Source organism: Bos indicus, chromosome 10, assembly GCF_029378745.1.
Source record: "Bos indicus isolate NIAB-ARS_2022 breed Sahiwal x Tharparkar chromosome 10, NIAB-ARS_B.indTharparkar_mat_pri_1.0, whole genome shotgun sequence".
Lineage (NCBI taxonomy): Eukaryota > Metazoa > Chordata > Mammalia > Artiodactyla > Bovidae > Bos > Bos indicus.
Genome location: NC_091769.1, coordinates 22,325,687 through 22,342,115, shown reverse-complemented (window position 1 = coordinate 22,342,115; position 16,429 = coordinate 22,325,687). Strand labels below are relative to the sequence as shown.

The 16,429-nt window shown below is 40.4% G+C and overlaps 1 gene segment (V, D, J or C); it reads left to right on the top strand.

Annotated features, from left to right (window-relative positions):
* LOC109564835 (T cell receptor delta constant-like) overlaps nucleotides 1-16,429 on the top strand; it is a gene marked incomplete in the record, with an annotated part of 620,053 nt that overhangs the window by 505,970 nt on the left and 97,654 nt on the right.

The window sequence follows — 16,429 nt, the reverse complement described above, 5'->3', positions numbered from 1 at the left end:
ACAGATCTGGTTTACACAAAAATAACCTAGACCAAGTCAACAGTCTTTGTTAGTCTTCAGACTCAAAGTGAAAGAAGTGAAACTGACTCCAGAGTAAAATCTTCCCATCTCTTCAGTACAGACTCCAAGGGCTACATATAAAGCAAGTTTCTACCCACCTTGTTTTTACATTTGGATATATTTCTCCCACTTCCTGTACATAGTTTCTGCATACACAGAATTCTATGATGAAAATTGAGACTCCATCCAACATATGCTAATTAACTCAACTGTCAGTGCAGATTGAGTGTATGGAGGGAGGATAATTTTGCACCAAGATTTACTAATTTCTAGTTTCAGGAGAAAATTCTCTCTAACAGAAGTTTTGCGACAAGGGATTAGGATGTTTCTGCCATTGCCTTTTGGCTTCCACACCCCAAGCCATCTGGTCTCCACCACATCTGAAGGAGGATCTCCTTATTCAGCATAGTTGATGCCATCACACTGATCCCAGAAGTCACACCTGACTACACAGATTGTTCAATAAACCAGGGAAAGCCTATGTTCTAAGAGAGAGGTGGAAAGTGGTGGGATGGATGGGAGCCGGGTGTTGGGAAACTGCTCAAGTCCACTGCTGACTCAGGTTTCTCACCACCTGCTTATTACAACAGATGTGACTTCCTTATGAGGTACCAGAGACCCAGAATATCCACATCCTGTGGTTCTTGCACCCCTTGACACCCCACATTTGAGTTACTTTCCTATTCAGAAAACAAAAGCTGCTGGCTTTCAGCCAGTTTATAACAGATGTGGGGCACAACCACCAACTACCCAGGAAGCATCCCCCAGGGCAGGGCATGAGAATCTGCTTCTCAGAAATTCCCATACTTCTGATCCCATCTGACACCTGCCCAAAGAGAGCACCTGGGAGACTCACTCCTTTGCATCTTCAAAGATTTAATGCTGCCTGTTGGGAATTGAGGAACCTGAGTGATGGCTAAGTTTAAGAGGCTGGGAGTTCAGGGAATTATTGGAAAACAGGTATCACAAGTATCACAACTTTACATGTACTTTAGGCATGCCTGCCAATCTATATAAGACTTGGACAGAATGCCTTCTTAAATCACTGACCTTGTCCAGCTCACTCTCTGAATCCACGTGGTGATCACACACAGGACAGACTTTCAGAGCTGTGAGCAGCAGGACCTTCCTTTTCTCCACATGTAGGACAATGGGGCTGGGGAGTCTGCTCATGAGAAAGTTATTGTTATTTGTGCCAGGCTTTGCAAGGATGTCCTTGTACTTCAACTATCTGTAAGAGATTGTATCTTGACTTTTCCTAAGTCTGTATATTTCTTTTGCTACCTTTGTGACCCAACAAAATGGTCCCTTCTGTCCACTGCCTACTTGGTAAAACAAAGGAAAATAGGAAGCATGGGTACAAAGTACAAGGAAAGAACAAAGACATTAGTTCCAGGGAAAACACTGAGTATTTATTTGTAAAGACGCAGAGTGTTTATCACTAGAATTGATTGTGACCCAATACTTCCTAGAAAATAAAAACATCAGTATTAGGATGTGTATTTTCTTAACATCTCTGAGAGATAATATGTGCTTTCAAGGAGTACACAATCCTTGAATCTTGCAGACTTCACCAAAAGAAGTGCTTAGCTATAGCTGGAATGATCCAAAGTCTCGGCAGTAGCTAAGGGAGGCTGCCAGCCCTTTGCAAACTATAAAGTAGATCATCTATGGCTCCTCATCCACGTCTTGCTGGGCCCTTTCCTTGGGTCCTCCTCACTATCGCATCCCTCATATGCTTTTATTCTGTTTCCATCAAAACCTGGTATCAAAAAATGACCTGAAATCAGGTAATAGTAATTTAGTGGACAATGGAAACTGATGGAGGCTTTAGGTTTTCTAAGGCTGGGGTGAGAGGGAGGGAATGTTGTATTTAATAGAGACAATAGTGAAGTCGTTCAGTAGTGCCCGACTCTTTGCGACCCCATGGACAATAGCCTGCACCAAGCTCCTCCATGGGATTTTCAAGGCAAGAGTACTGGAGTGGGTTGCCATTTCCTTCTCCAGGGAATCTTCCCAACCCAGGGATCGAACCCAGGTCTCTCGCATTGTAGACAGACACTTTACCATCTGAGCCACCAAGGAAGTCGCCATGAGCTAAGACTAAAGCAACCATGGCAGAATTTTCAAAGCTTTAGGACCCTGCCTTGAATGAAAGATAGAAGCACATTCTCCCTTTGTTTGGAGGCTCAGTGTGGATCAGACAAGAAGGAGAGTCTGGAGTCTCCCAGAGTGGGTAGTTCTTTCCCTGTGTCTAGTAAGATAGAGAACATTAACCTGTCTGCAGCAGAGGGAGGAACTGGGACCAAAAAGGGAAATATGAAGATGATAGATAGATGGAGACAGAGATTTCCAGATATAGATCTAGATGTAGATATAGATATGAAAAAAAAAAATTCAAATTCAATACCAGGAATTTCTTTTTACAGTTGACAGCCATTTGACAGTGAAGCAAATATACTTGTGAGAGAGTAAGTTCGGGGGGATGAATACACTAGAAAGTTTGTCCTCATCGTTGAGTGCTAGAACTCAATGACCTGAGTTCTTTTCCTCTGGAGAATTCATTATAGCATCTATGCTGAAAGACAATCAGGACTGTCACCAAAAAGGAAAGACAGTTGCTATTTTGGTATATCCTTTCCCACTTTCTTTCTCAATGTATAATTTATTACACACTCTGTATATGTAATTATATCCCATATACATATTTGTATCTATTTCAACATTATGAAGGCTTCCTGATAGCTCAGTTGGTAAAGAATCTGCCTGCAATTCAGGAGACCCCAGTTCAATTCCTGGTTCGGTAGATCCTCCGGAGAAGGGATGGGCTACGCAGTCCAGTATTCTTGGGCTTCCCTTGTGGCTCAGCTTGTAAAGAATCTGTCCCACAATGCAGGAAACCTGGGTTCAATCCCCTGGAGAAGGGAAAGGCTACCCACTCCAGTATTCTGGCCTGGAGAAGTCCAGGGACTGTATAGTCCATGGGGTCACAAAGAGTCAGACATGACTGAGCAACTTTCACAACATTATGAAATCAATTCTCTACTTTATTAGGTACTTTTTATTAACAGTATTTTTAATAAGCTACATTAATATTGTATCCAAGAATAAGGTATGGTATAATCAGTACTGTTACAATGGAGAATTTAGGCAGCTTCTACATTTCTATTATAAAAATTGCTGTAATGAACACATCTGTATATAACTTTTCATTATTTAAAATTATCCTATTGTATGTGAGCAAAATTTCATATATATATATATATACATATATGAAGTTTGTATATATGTAAGTCACACTTTCTCTCAAATAAAGGATTCAAAATAAAGGTTCTTAGCCAACTTGATTATATAAACCCTAAGAAGGATAGATAAATTGTCAAATGTTTCTTTAAATCTTTAATGTATTATTTTGTTACACATGCATATTTAAAATCACATTTCATATAAAATAGCATCAATATATTAATTTTGATATACTTGTTTTTGTTTTTTCTCATAGTTCACAGAATTTTTTTCAATTCCTCTCAATCATCTCAAAGCAAAGTATTTATCACTAGTAGAGCTGCATTTTTAAATATTCAAACATTTCTTGAGAGCATATCAAACTCACTTGATTGAATTATAGCACATTAGTAATCCATATATGAAGCTAAAATATTTTGAACCACAATGTCTATTCACAAAATGTTCATTGTCATGTCTCCTATAAGTGAATATTCATAATTTCCACAAAAATTACTTGCTAAGATTTGTTTAAGCAATTTGAATACTTGTAATTTCAAAGCCTTACTCCCAAGAATAGTTACTAAGAATAGTGACTAAGTGGTTGTTAAACTTATTAGTCATCTTTTTCACTAAGCTCATCAGCCGACTTCCAGAGGTATCTGTGAACTAGCATTCATTAACATCATTAGAGGTGGATGTGCCTTCACTAAGCTAGACTTAACTGTGCAAAATCAAAGAATTACATAAAAGTATTGTAATGTTGTTTTCTGTACTTTTGTAAGGAATCAAATATAAGGGAGCCGTCTCTTCTCTGAGGATTATAAGCTTCACCTCATATTCAAACACATATAGTGTTTTCTCACTGTAAATTCCCCCAAATGGAAATATTTACTCAAGCAAGTATGAATATTTCACCCTCTTGATATTGCCTAATTGGCTTGCAATAAAAATAAAGCAATATAAATTGCTACCAATATCTTGCCAGTATAGGAAACATCACATTTTCTAACAAAAGTATTACTTAAACATCTGCCCCAAAACTAGTTTATTATTTCTTTATTTACATTTTTTATTACTAGAGGATTAAAACACTTTTCTAAGTGACTGATTTAACCAATGAGTAAGTTTTTTCATTTATCCTTTGCCCATTTATCTTTTAAGATCTTATTGACTTGTGTAATTGTAGTAATGTTGTGCCTCTGAGTTCCACTGCCTTTAACCACAATAACAGCACTGGCAAGACGAGATAGCTGAGACAATCTAGATGGCAGAGGGTGGTGATGGCAAAGTGCCAAGGAAGAAAAAAAGCAGAAGAGGAAGGTTATTGTACTACTGTGTTTCACTGTGACAGCGTACCACAGAGGTTTAAGTGTATTAAGCCTTTGTTCAAAATCCATGCTATGATCTACTGTGTATGTCTCAGAATTGGGAGGAGTCCTCTGAATCTCATGGGGAAATAATGTATGAGTTTGCTGCCCACTTGCCCCTTGACTCCTTTCTTTAGGGATTTAGTCCATATTATCTTTCGCTACAGGGCTTCCCAGATGGATCAGTGGTAAAGAATCTGCCTGCCCATGCAGAAGATGCAGGTTCAATCCCTGGGTAGGGAAGATCCCCTGGAGTAGGAATGGGCAACCTGCTCCAGTATTCTTGCCTGGAAAATTCCACAGACAGAGGAGTCTGGTGGGCTACAGTCCATAGGGTCACAAAGAGTCAGACACAACTGAGTACATACATACACACGCATCTACTGCAATAGTTTCAAATATGAATGACTACCACGAAGTAATCAGTTATAAGTAATCCCACCACATTTTAACAACATTTATCAAATACACTAACAACTTATTTAACTTCTATGCAGAGTACATCATGAGAAACGCTGGGCTGGAAGAAGCACAAGATGGAATCAAGATTCCCGGAAGAAATATCAATAACCTCAGATATGCAGATGACACCATCCTTAGGGCAGAAAGTGAAGAGGAACTCAAAAGCCTCTTGATGAAAGTGAAAGAGGAGAGTGAAAAAATTGGCTTAAAGCTCAACATTCAGAAAACGAAGATCATGGCATCTGGTCCCATCACTTCATGGGAAATAGATGGGGAAACAGTGGAAACAGTGGCAGACTTTATTTTTCTGGGCTCCCAAATCACTGCAGATGGTGATTGCAGCCATGAAATTAAAAGACGCTTACTCCTTGGAAGGAAAGTTATGACCAACCTAGATAGCATATTAAAAAGCTGAGACATTACTTTGCCAACAAAGGTCCGTCTACTCAAGGCTATGGTTTTTCCTGTGGTCATGTATGGATGTGAGAGTTGGACTGTGAAGAAAGCTGAGCGCCAAAGAATTGATGCTTTTGAACTGTGATGTTGGAGAAGACTCTTGAGAGTCCCTTGGACTGCAAGGAGATCCAACCCATCCATTCTGAAGGAGATCAGCCTTGGGATTTCTTTGGAAGGAATGATGCTAAGGCTGAAACTCCAATACTTTGGCCACCTCATGTGAAGAGTTGACTCATTGGCAAAGACTCTGATGCTGGGAGGGATTGGGGGCAGGAGGAGAAGGGGACAACAGAGGATGAGATGGCTGGATGGCATCACTAACTCGATGGACGTGAGTATGGGTGAACTCCGGGAGTTGGTGATGGACAGGGAGGCCTGGCGTGCTGCGATTCATGGGGTCGCAAAGAGTCGGACACGACTAAGCGACTGAACTAAACTGAACTGAACAACATTCATTAAATACAAATTAAAATTAATTGGCAAATTAAAAGAAAATATCATAGAAGAACTAGATGGAACTAACAATGGGAAGACCGTGTGGTGGGTCACATATTCATATATGATAGGGTAAGAAGTTGAACTCACTTCTGTCTAATTTAAATAATTACTCCTATGTGGCAACCTGGATGGAAGAGTGGCTTGGGAGAGAATGGATACATATATATGTATGGCTGAGTCTCTTTGCTGTTCACCTGAAACTATCACAACATTGTTAATTGGCTATGTGCCAATTAACTCTGCTGTGCTCTGCTGTGCTCTGCTGTGCTTAGTCACTCAGTTGTATTCGACTCTTTTCAACCCCAAGGACTATAGCCAGCCAGGCTCCTCTGTCCATGGGGATTCTCCAGGCAAGAATACTTGAGTGGGTTGCCATGCCCTCCTCCAGGGGATCTTCCCAACCCAGGGATCAGATCAAACCCAGGTCTCCTGCATTGCAGGCAGATTCTTTACTGTCTAAGCCACCAAGAAAGCCCAAGGATACTGGAGTAGGTAGCCTATCTCTTCTCCAGGGGAACTTCCCAATCCAGGAATTGAACCAGAGTCTCCTGCATTGCAGGTGAGTTCTTTACCAGCTGACCTACGCAGGAAGTCCCTAATCAGCTATACCCCAATACAAAATGAAAAGTTTTGAAAAATAAATAATTACTCCTTTAAACAACTCAATGCCTGATATAAAACAAGTGCTTGGAAAGTGCTTGTTATCAACTGAATTCCATCATATACAGACCATTTTTTAAAATACTGTATTTATAAATTCCATACATACAAGCATATCCATAAGGTGAAATTCAGACACTGAATCCCCAAATACTAACAGTTCATACCTTGTTCTGATAAAAAAAAAAAAAAAGAAAATGTCAAATGAGAGAGTAGAAATGGCAAGAAGGCCATTACTAGGTACCACTGGACAAATGACCCAGTGATGTCACGAAAAGAACAGATCCTTTACCAGTAAAACCGGAGTTATCACAAAGTAAGTAAACAGGTGGTGGCAAGGAAATATTCATTGGGTAGAGTTAGCTGGGAAGAGCTCCTGGAGAGACATTGAGAAGGTCCTTGAAGATTCACAAGACCTACCCCGACTGGGAATGTTATTTCAGAGTCAGAAGTCTTCTCTCCGACCTAATGCCACTAAGCTCTCTCCTCATCCCAGAGCAAAGGCACCAACAGTCCCCACCCACTTACACTACATGTTTTTGAAAGATATTTCCTAGGAACTCAGAAAAATATCTGTTCAATCAGAGGCTCAAACAGTGTGAATCCCACAGGCCTGAGAGCTGACCAGTCTTGGACTCCCCTTCACTCTTCTCCTGATCTTGCGTGTGTTTGATCCTAGAGCCCAAGGATCATCCTTTCGTCTTGGGGTTACAATCACCAGTTAGCACATCAGTTACAATTGCTCTTTTCAAGTCCACAGGAGAAAAAGCAACCAATACAGGACGAAAACTGTACCTAGGCTTCTACCTAGATTGTCCAAAATAGCTGGACAGGCGGCTTAAAGCAAGGGTTCCCAAACTTCAGGCTACAGAGCAGTACCAGTCCGAGGCCCGTTAAACAATGGGCCACACAGCAGAAGGTGAGAAGCAGGGGAGTGAGTGAAGCTTCATCTGTATTTACAGCTGCTCCCCAGCACTTGCATAACTGACTGAGCTTTGCCTCCTGTCAGCTCAGCCATGGCATAATAAACGTACTGCATTTGAATCATCCTGAAACCATCCTCCAACCCACCCCTGGTCTGTGGAAAAAACTGTCTTCCATGAAACTGGTCCCTGGTACCAAAAAGGTTGGGGACCACCAGCTTAAAAGGATAGAAGACATCAGCTCAATAAAATAAAATCAGAAGAGCCCACTTCAAGGAATATAAACAATTCACAAATACAACACTTTTGATGAAATTCTCATTTTTAGAGCAGAAATGGAGCATGTCTTCCCTGGGTTATATATTTTTTAAAAAGAAGATTCTTTTAGCAGTTAATTTTCCAGCACCTAGTGATGAGCTTATAGCATTCATTTCTGGTACAGCAGACTGAGGGCTTCCCATGTGGCCCTAGTGGTAAAGAACTCACCTGCCAATGCAGGTAGACATAAGAGACTTGGGTTCAATCTCTGGGTCAGGAAGATCCCCTGGAGGAGGAAACAGCACCCCACTCCAGTATTCTTGCCTGGAAAATCCCATGGACAGAGGAGCTTGGCGGGCTACAGTCCACACGGTCGCACAGAGTTGGACACGACTTAGCTCGCAAGCACGTCATAGCAGACTGGAGGCATTTACATTTACAGGAAGACAAAATGTGACTATTTGGGTTTCACATAAGAAAAATCATACAGAAAAAAATGCTCTAAGTCAAAATAAAGTTTTAAAACATTGCAAAAATATAGATACCTTGCTGATTGCAATAGGAATACAAAACTTTACAAAAGATAGGTTTTTCTCACCTAACTTTATTCTAGTGATGGATCTTAGCCTCATCAAGTCATTATGTCTATACTGACGTGATTGATGTCATACACAGGATACAACTTCTCATACACAGTATTCCCAACAAAAATAAACAAATAAATGAAGCCTACTGCAACCTTTGGCTTCCCAGGTGGCCCACTAGTAAAAAAAATCTATCTGCCAATGCAGAAGATGCAGGTTCAATCCCTGGGTTGGGAGGATCTCCTGGAGAAGGAAATGGCAACCCACTCCAGTATTCTTGCCTGGGAAATCCCATGGACAGAGGCGCCTGGTGAGCTACAGTCCATGGAGTCACAAAGAGTTGGATACAGTTTAGCAACTAAACAACAACAATCCAAGCTTTAGTTCTAGCAGGAGACAAAGGAGCTAGAATAACAATTAAAGGATTACTCAAAGAAACAACTAGACAAATCCAGAAGGTGAGACATTCTACAGGACGATAGGTCCAGCTCCTTCAATAATCAATGTAATGAAAGAAAACACAGTACAGTGGAGGGAAAGCAGTAGAAGAACTATTACAGATTAAAGAAACTTCTAGGATTTAGCAATGTCATTGAGTGCATAGTATTTGATTGTATTCTTGTTTTTAAAAACCTCTGTAAAAGGTATTTGGAAAGAAGTAGAGAAATTTTAAAAAGACTGGTTGTTCAAAAGAGACACAGATGTATAGAACAGTCTTTTGGACTCTATGGGAGAAGGCGAGGGTGGGATGATTTGAGAGAATAGCATTGAAACATGTATATTATGTGAAACAGATCACCAGTCCAGGTTTGATGCATGAGACAGGGTGCTCAGGGCTGGTACACTGGGATGACCCAGATGGATGGGATGGAATGGGGAATGAGGTGGGAGGCGGGGTTCAGGATGGGGAACACATGTACACCCATGGCTGATTCATGTCAATGTATGGCAAAAACCACTACAATATTGTAAAGTAATTAGCATCCAATTAAAATAAATTAATTTAAAAAAAGACTGGCTATTATCAACAAATGGTTTTAAGGAATTGTTGACTTTAAGTGGAAAGTGGTATTATAGATACATAGAATAATATTCTTCTATTTAAACACTACATGCTAAAATGCTTAGAAGTAAATTGTCATGCTACTTGTAATTTATTTTTAAATATTTAACCAAAAGAAACAGCAAAAATGATGAAAATTTGTTGTCGTTCAGTCACTAAATCGTGTCCAACTCTTTGCAGCCCCATGGACTGTAGCACTCTGGGCTTCCCTGCCCTTCACTATCTCCCAGAGTTTGCTCAAACTCATGTCTATTGAGTCAATGATGCCATCCAGGCACCTCATCCTCTATCAACTTCTTCTCCCACTCTCAATCTTTCCCAGCATCAGGGTTTTATTCCAGTGAGTCGGCTCTTTGCATCAGGTGGCCAAAGTATTGAAGCTTCAGCTTCAGTCCTTCCAATGAATATTCAGGGTTGATTTTCTTGAGGATTGACTTGTTTGATCTCCTTGCTGACCAAGGGACTCTCAATAGTTTTCTCTAGCACAATTTGAAAGCATCAATTCTTCGGTGCTTAACCTTTTTTATGGTCATTAATGATTGTTAAATCTAGGTGGAGATTATAAAGATACTGATTCTTTATGTTCACTTCTCTTTCTTTATGTTCACATTCTTTGGCCTTTATTTTTTTTAATTTTTTAATTAAATAGATGCTTTACCATATAGTTTTGGTTTCTGTCATACAAGTCAAATCAGCCATAATTATATATATATATCCCCTCCCTCTTGAGCCTCCATCCCCCTCCATCAAATTTTTGTAAAAAATGTTTTTAAAGTTTTCATTCTAAGTGATCAAGAAGTCTGCATCAACTTCAAGCAGTGAAAAAGTGGAGTACAATATGTTTCTTGAAAATTAGCATACTTTTTAAAGAATATTGCTCTGCTCAAAGAAACCCTGAATCTGTAGGTGTTTAAACACATTAAAACTGTATGTTCCTATGACATATTTTTACAACAAAATGAATCTGTTGCAGAATGTTTAGGTAATATAAATAACAAAATCCTAGTGACGATGTGGCACATTTTGGATTATTCTTATTCAATAAATAGGCATAAATACTGTATCTTAAAATCACTGTCTTCCAAGATCTGAGATAATGACTATAGCTTAGAATCCAGTCATCCACTTGTGTGGGATTGGGGCAGTGCCAGATTTCTACAGATGCACCAAGGGCTCCAGTCAGTGGATTGTCAACCTCACTACTCCGTCAGCAAAACGGGCATCACAGAGAAGGTAGGAGAAGGTTTGACAAAAGCCAAAGTGTGTTGGGAGCCCCTTAACTGAGAGGAACTTGACCAGGTTTATCTAATCTTGGGGCTTCATATGGATGTCACTTTAAAACCTTGGCCCCTTGTATTTCCTGTCCAGTTACTAAGTGCATTGCTTGATCCCTTAACCATGAAAGTCAAGTCAGTCTATTACTTATATTTATGGTTTTGTCAAAAATTCAAGTCACAATCCTAACTACTTGATGCTTAAGCAAGTAAACATTATTTTTAAATAATGTTTTTAAATAATGAAAAGTTTAAAGTTTTGCTGTAGAAATATGGTGTGGGTACTGAACATAAAGTAATCAGACTCTGGACCTTCCCTGAGCCCTCCCACTGTCCCCAAAGCACCATCACCATGGATCCAGCACCTGAGACACTGGGTACCACCAAGGAGAACAAACCACAGGCAGGTGACATGCAGATCCGTGATCCTTGACTCTAGAGAGTCCACCAAAGTATTCAAGGCAATTTCACCTTTTTTAAGGAATTGGAAAATCACTGCACACAATGGCTTCTGACCACTTATTCTTCCGTCAGTCAAAGCATATGATACAATTGTCCTGCTGCTGCTGCAGCTGCTGCTAAGTCGCTTCAGTCGTGTCCAACTCTTTGGGACCCCATAAACGGCAAGCAAAGAAGTAAAGAGTTCATTGCAGCACTGTTTATAATAGCCAGGACATGGAAGCAACCTAGATGTCCATCAACAGATGAATGGATAAGAAAGCTGTGGTACATATACACAATGGAGTATTACTCAGCCATTAAAAAGAATACATTTGAATCAGTTCTAATGAGGTGGATGAAACTGGAGCCTATTATACAGAGTGAAGTAAGCCAGAAAGAAAAACACCAATACAGTATACTAAAGCATATATATGGAATTTAGAAAGATGGTAACAATAACCATGTATACGAGACAGCAAAAGAAACACTGATATATAGAACAGTCTTTTGGACTCTGTGGGAGAGGGAGAGGGTGGGATGATTTGGGAGAATGGCATTGAAATACGTATAATATCATATATGGAACGAGTCGCCAGTCCAGGTTCGATGCACGATACTGGATGCTTGGGGCTAGTGCACTGGGATGACCCAGAGGGATGGTATGGGGAGGGAGGAGGGAGGAGGGTTCAGGATAGGGAACACATGTATACCTGTGGCGGATTCATTTCGATATTTGGCAAAACCAATACAATATTGTAAAGTTTAAAAATAAAATAAAATTAAAAAAAAAAATTTTGTTTTCTGATCCAAAAAAAATAAAATAAAATAAAATAAACCTGATGTGAAAAAAATAAAAATTTTTTAAAATTTTAAAAAAAGAGTGGTGAAACAGCAGAGAAAACTTGGATTGACTGCTGCCATTTCAGCTTTGGCAACACAAACTACATAAATTAGGAAAAAAGTTCTCAAAGTAGAGCTCCATGGACATCTAGGGGCCCAAAGATCTTTTCAGGGAGTCCATGAGGTCAGAATTATTTTCATAATAATATCAAAGCAATATTTGCCTTCATCCTAGTGTTGACATTTGCCTTAATATTGCAAAAGCATTGGTGAGTAAAACTGATGGTTCCTTAGCGTGAGTTAAGTCAGTAGCCTCAATTCTGTATTAGTGGTCATTGTATTCTTCATTGCTATATATTTGCAGGGCAAACAAAGCCAGTTTCACATAAAAAATATGAGACTAGCTGGCTAGGGCTGCCATAAGAAAATACTACAGATTAGGAGACTTAACAGAAATTTATTTTCTCACAGTTCTGAGGCTAGAAATTCAAGATCAAGTTTCCCACAGAGCCGGTATGTCTTTGAGCCCTCCCTCCTTGGCTTGGATTTGGTCATCGACTCACTGTGCCCTTATATGGACTTCTCTCCATACATGCCTATCCCTGTATCTCTTCTCTTTGTGTATACAAATTTCCTCTTCTCTTAAGACATTAGTCAGACTGGCATAGAGTTCATTTTAATGCAAATCAAATGGCCTCTTTTAACTAAATTATCTATTTAACAGTCATATCTCCAAATGCAATTACATCCTGAGATATGAGGCTTAAGGATAAGTAACATATTAATTTGGAGAGGACACAGTTCAATTCATAGCCTTGAAAAACAAATGAAACTATTAATTTTATGAAATCTCTAACCTTGAGTGTATGTCTTTTTAGCATTCTGTGAGACAAAAGTGGAAGTGTACATACAGCACTTCTGCTGCATTTCAAATTACTATATTATCTCAAGGGAAAATCTTTGTGCGATTGTTTGAGTTGTGAACTGAGCTAGCCATTTTGTGCATACTTTGAAAGAATGTCTGACAACCTATGGGTATTCAGACTTGGGTAGCTGTCAGGCATTTTCTTGAAAATGAGTGAACTGGGCCTGTCACATCAAGAAAAGCAATGGATCATTGCTGCTGATGATAAAAATCTAAGCTTTTAGGCAAAAAATAGGTTTTAGGGAAACTTGTCAGAGAAGGCAATGGCACCCCACTCCAGTACTCTTGCCTGGAAAATCCCACGGACAGAGGAGCCTAGAAGGCAGTCCATGGGGTCTCTGAGGGTCGGACACAACTGAGCGACTTCACTTTTACTTTTCACTTTCATGCATTGGAGAAGGAAATGGCAACCCACTCCAGTGTTCTTCCTGGAGAATCCCAGGGACGGGGGAGCCTGGTGGGCTGCCGTCTATGGGGTCACACAGAGTCAGACATGACTGAAGCGACTTAGCAGCAGCAGGAAAACTTGTATCTGCCACCATGAGCTGTATGGTTCCCCAATTTTAAATAATATTCTGATTTTTAAATACTGGTGGTCACATTAACTACTGTGATATTTTGATATCATATAAAGTTTGTTAGGACTTCCCTGGTAGCTCAGCTGGTAAAGAACCCATCTGCAATGCAGGAGACCCTGTTTAGATTCCTGGCTTGGTATAGGCTACCCACTCCAGCATTCTTGGATTTCCCTGGTGCTCAGATGGTAAAGAATCCACCTGAAATGCAGGTGACCTGAGTTTGATCCCTGGGTTGGGAAGATCCCCTGAAGAAGGGAATAGCTACCTACTCCAGTATTCTGGCCTGGAGAATTCCATGGATGGAAGAGCCCCCATCCATGGGATTGCAAAGAGCTGGACACAACTGAGCGACTTTCACTTTCACTTTTCTTTCAAAGTTTGTTATATGGAAGTTGCCTGGCTCAGATGAAACAATTATTTCCCAGAAGACCAATGGATAATCATATAAAACCCTGCTTGGATGAAAATTTCCTCCAAAATGCAAGCTAGAGCAATGGACTTTAATGGGAAAGAACAGGAAAGTTCATTAACATGATTTCTGATTTCACATTGTAACTAACCTAACTTTTTGTACTACATATATGTGTAAGTCCAGATTTTGCTCATATATTTCATCAAACCAATGTATTTCAATAATAGAATAAATAAAAATGGACATGTAAATCCAACTATCTTTGAATAAGCCCGCTGTACCCTGATGGCTATCCACAGACTACAAACACCTACAGGATCTTACTTTCTCAGTCTATAGTCTCTAAATTTTTCCAGCTGTTTGTCCATGTATGTGGCTTGAGGTCTTTTCAACAACCTTTGAATATACTACAGTTGATTTAGTATTCTCCTTTGAATATACTACAGTTTGTCTATAACCTTCAAAGATTACGTCAATATTAGAGTGGGGAGTGGAGATAAATAAAGCAAGTTCAAAGTCCTCAGTCGCCAGATTAAGAGCTCTAAGATGCCCTTGACCAATCCTCATTTTTCTTGGCCTGGCATCCCATAAATTTTCTCCAAGTGTTCTGAATCTCCAAACAGGAGGCCTGATCTCACCCAGGACTGGACAATGCCATGGTAAACTCAATCCCCTCACCCCATCCCTGTCCCCTGAGCACTTCTGAGAATCCCTTCTGAGAATAGGACCCAGCCTCTTGCTAGGAAGAGGTGAATTTCAGAATACAACAATCCTGTGCCTGATCCTCACTTTTCCCATAGAAGAGTGTTTCCTATAATAATGCAAAGAAAAAGAAAATGCCAGGCTGTCCAAGTTATTCTAAGGTCATTCCAGGGAAGGAGATCAGCTGGAGAAATGAGAAGATAGCCAAACACTTTCAAATTACATGGTCAAAATTAAAGACCAAAAACTGAGTACTTGTTTAGTGTATCAAAAATATCACTGGATGAGGAATTGGAATACTTGATTTCTTGTACGTTTTTTTGAAGCTAAGTGCCTGGGCCAGGTGTGAAATCACTCTGGATCTTTCTGGACTCTTTCATCTGAACACATAGAAGAGTAAATAAATGATCCTTGAAAGCTCTCCCAGCTGTGACATCCTAGGATGCTTCTTTAGAGGCCCAGTTCATCCTTGATTACTCATGTTAGTGGAAAGACAGTGATTTTTTTTCTTTTTGCCTTTATTTGTTTATACAGTCATTCATTTATTTATATTTGGCTGCTCTGGGTTTTCACTGTTGCACACAGGTTTTCTCTAGTTGCAGAGAGTAAGGCTTTCTCTAGTTGCTGTGCAAGGGCTTCTCATTCCTTGCACACTGCTGTGCAGTGGCTTGTCTTGTTACAGAACACGAGCTTGAGAGCATGTGGGCTCAGTAGTTGCTGTTCGTGGGCTCTAGAATGAGGGCTCAGTAGTTGTGGCACATGGGCTTAGCTGATCTGAGGTATGTGGAATTTTCCTGGATCAGGGATCAAACCTGTAATCCCTGCATTGGTAGGTCCTTAAACTGGACCACCAGGGAAGTCCAAGACTGATATGAATACTTCAAACATGTAGACAACATAGAATTCATTCACCTTTGGCTTTGGAATATATTTCATGGTATGGCTGCTGCTGCTGCTAAGTTGCTTCAGTCGTGTACGACTCTGTGTGACCCCATAGACGGCAGCCCATCAGGCTCCTCCGTTCCCGGGATTCTCCAGACAAGAACACTGGGGTGGGTTGCCATTTCCCTCTCCAATGCATGCATGCATGTTAAGTCACTTCAGTCATGTCCAACTCTGTACGACCCCATGGACAGCAGCCCACCAAGCTCCCTTGTCCATGGTATGGAGCAAACCACACACAAAAAAATGTCCTTAATCCAGTTATGCTTAACTCAGGTTGATGCAATTAACTGGCACAAGAACCCTTGACCAAGGGGACAGGTAGAGCTGAAACTCACTCTAAGCTCTGCTGGCTGAGCCAAGTTCCTGGTGTGGAGTTGCATCAGTTGGAGAAAGAGAAGCCTTTATGAAAAAAACTCACAAATGTGCCCTCTGTTTGCCAACTTGAACTCTAGAAGCTGCCTCTGCATTTGCCCAGCAAGTTGCCTTTTCCAAGTCTCACAAAGCAGCATATGGGCTCCTGGCCCTGAATTCAGTCTCAAGCTAGTCAATGGAGAGGATGAAACTCTGAAGTTTAGGTGAAAGCCCTTTCAACTGCATAATACCTTCCATATGCAAACTGTAGCCAGCAGAGGTGATTTGGGAGCTTAGCAGGTGAAAGCAGAAATTACATTGAGCACAAGCATCTTCTGCCTACCTACACCTTGTAGGACCCAGTTGAGACATTCAGGTCTGACAGACTCCTCTGTGGGAAAC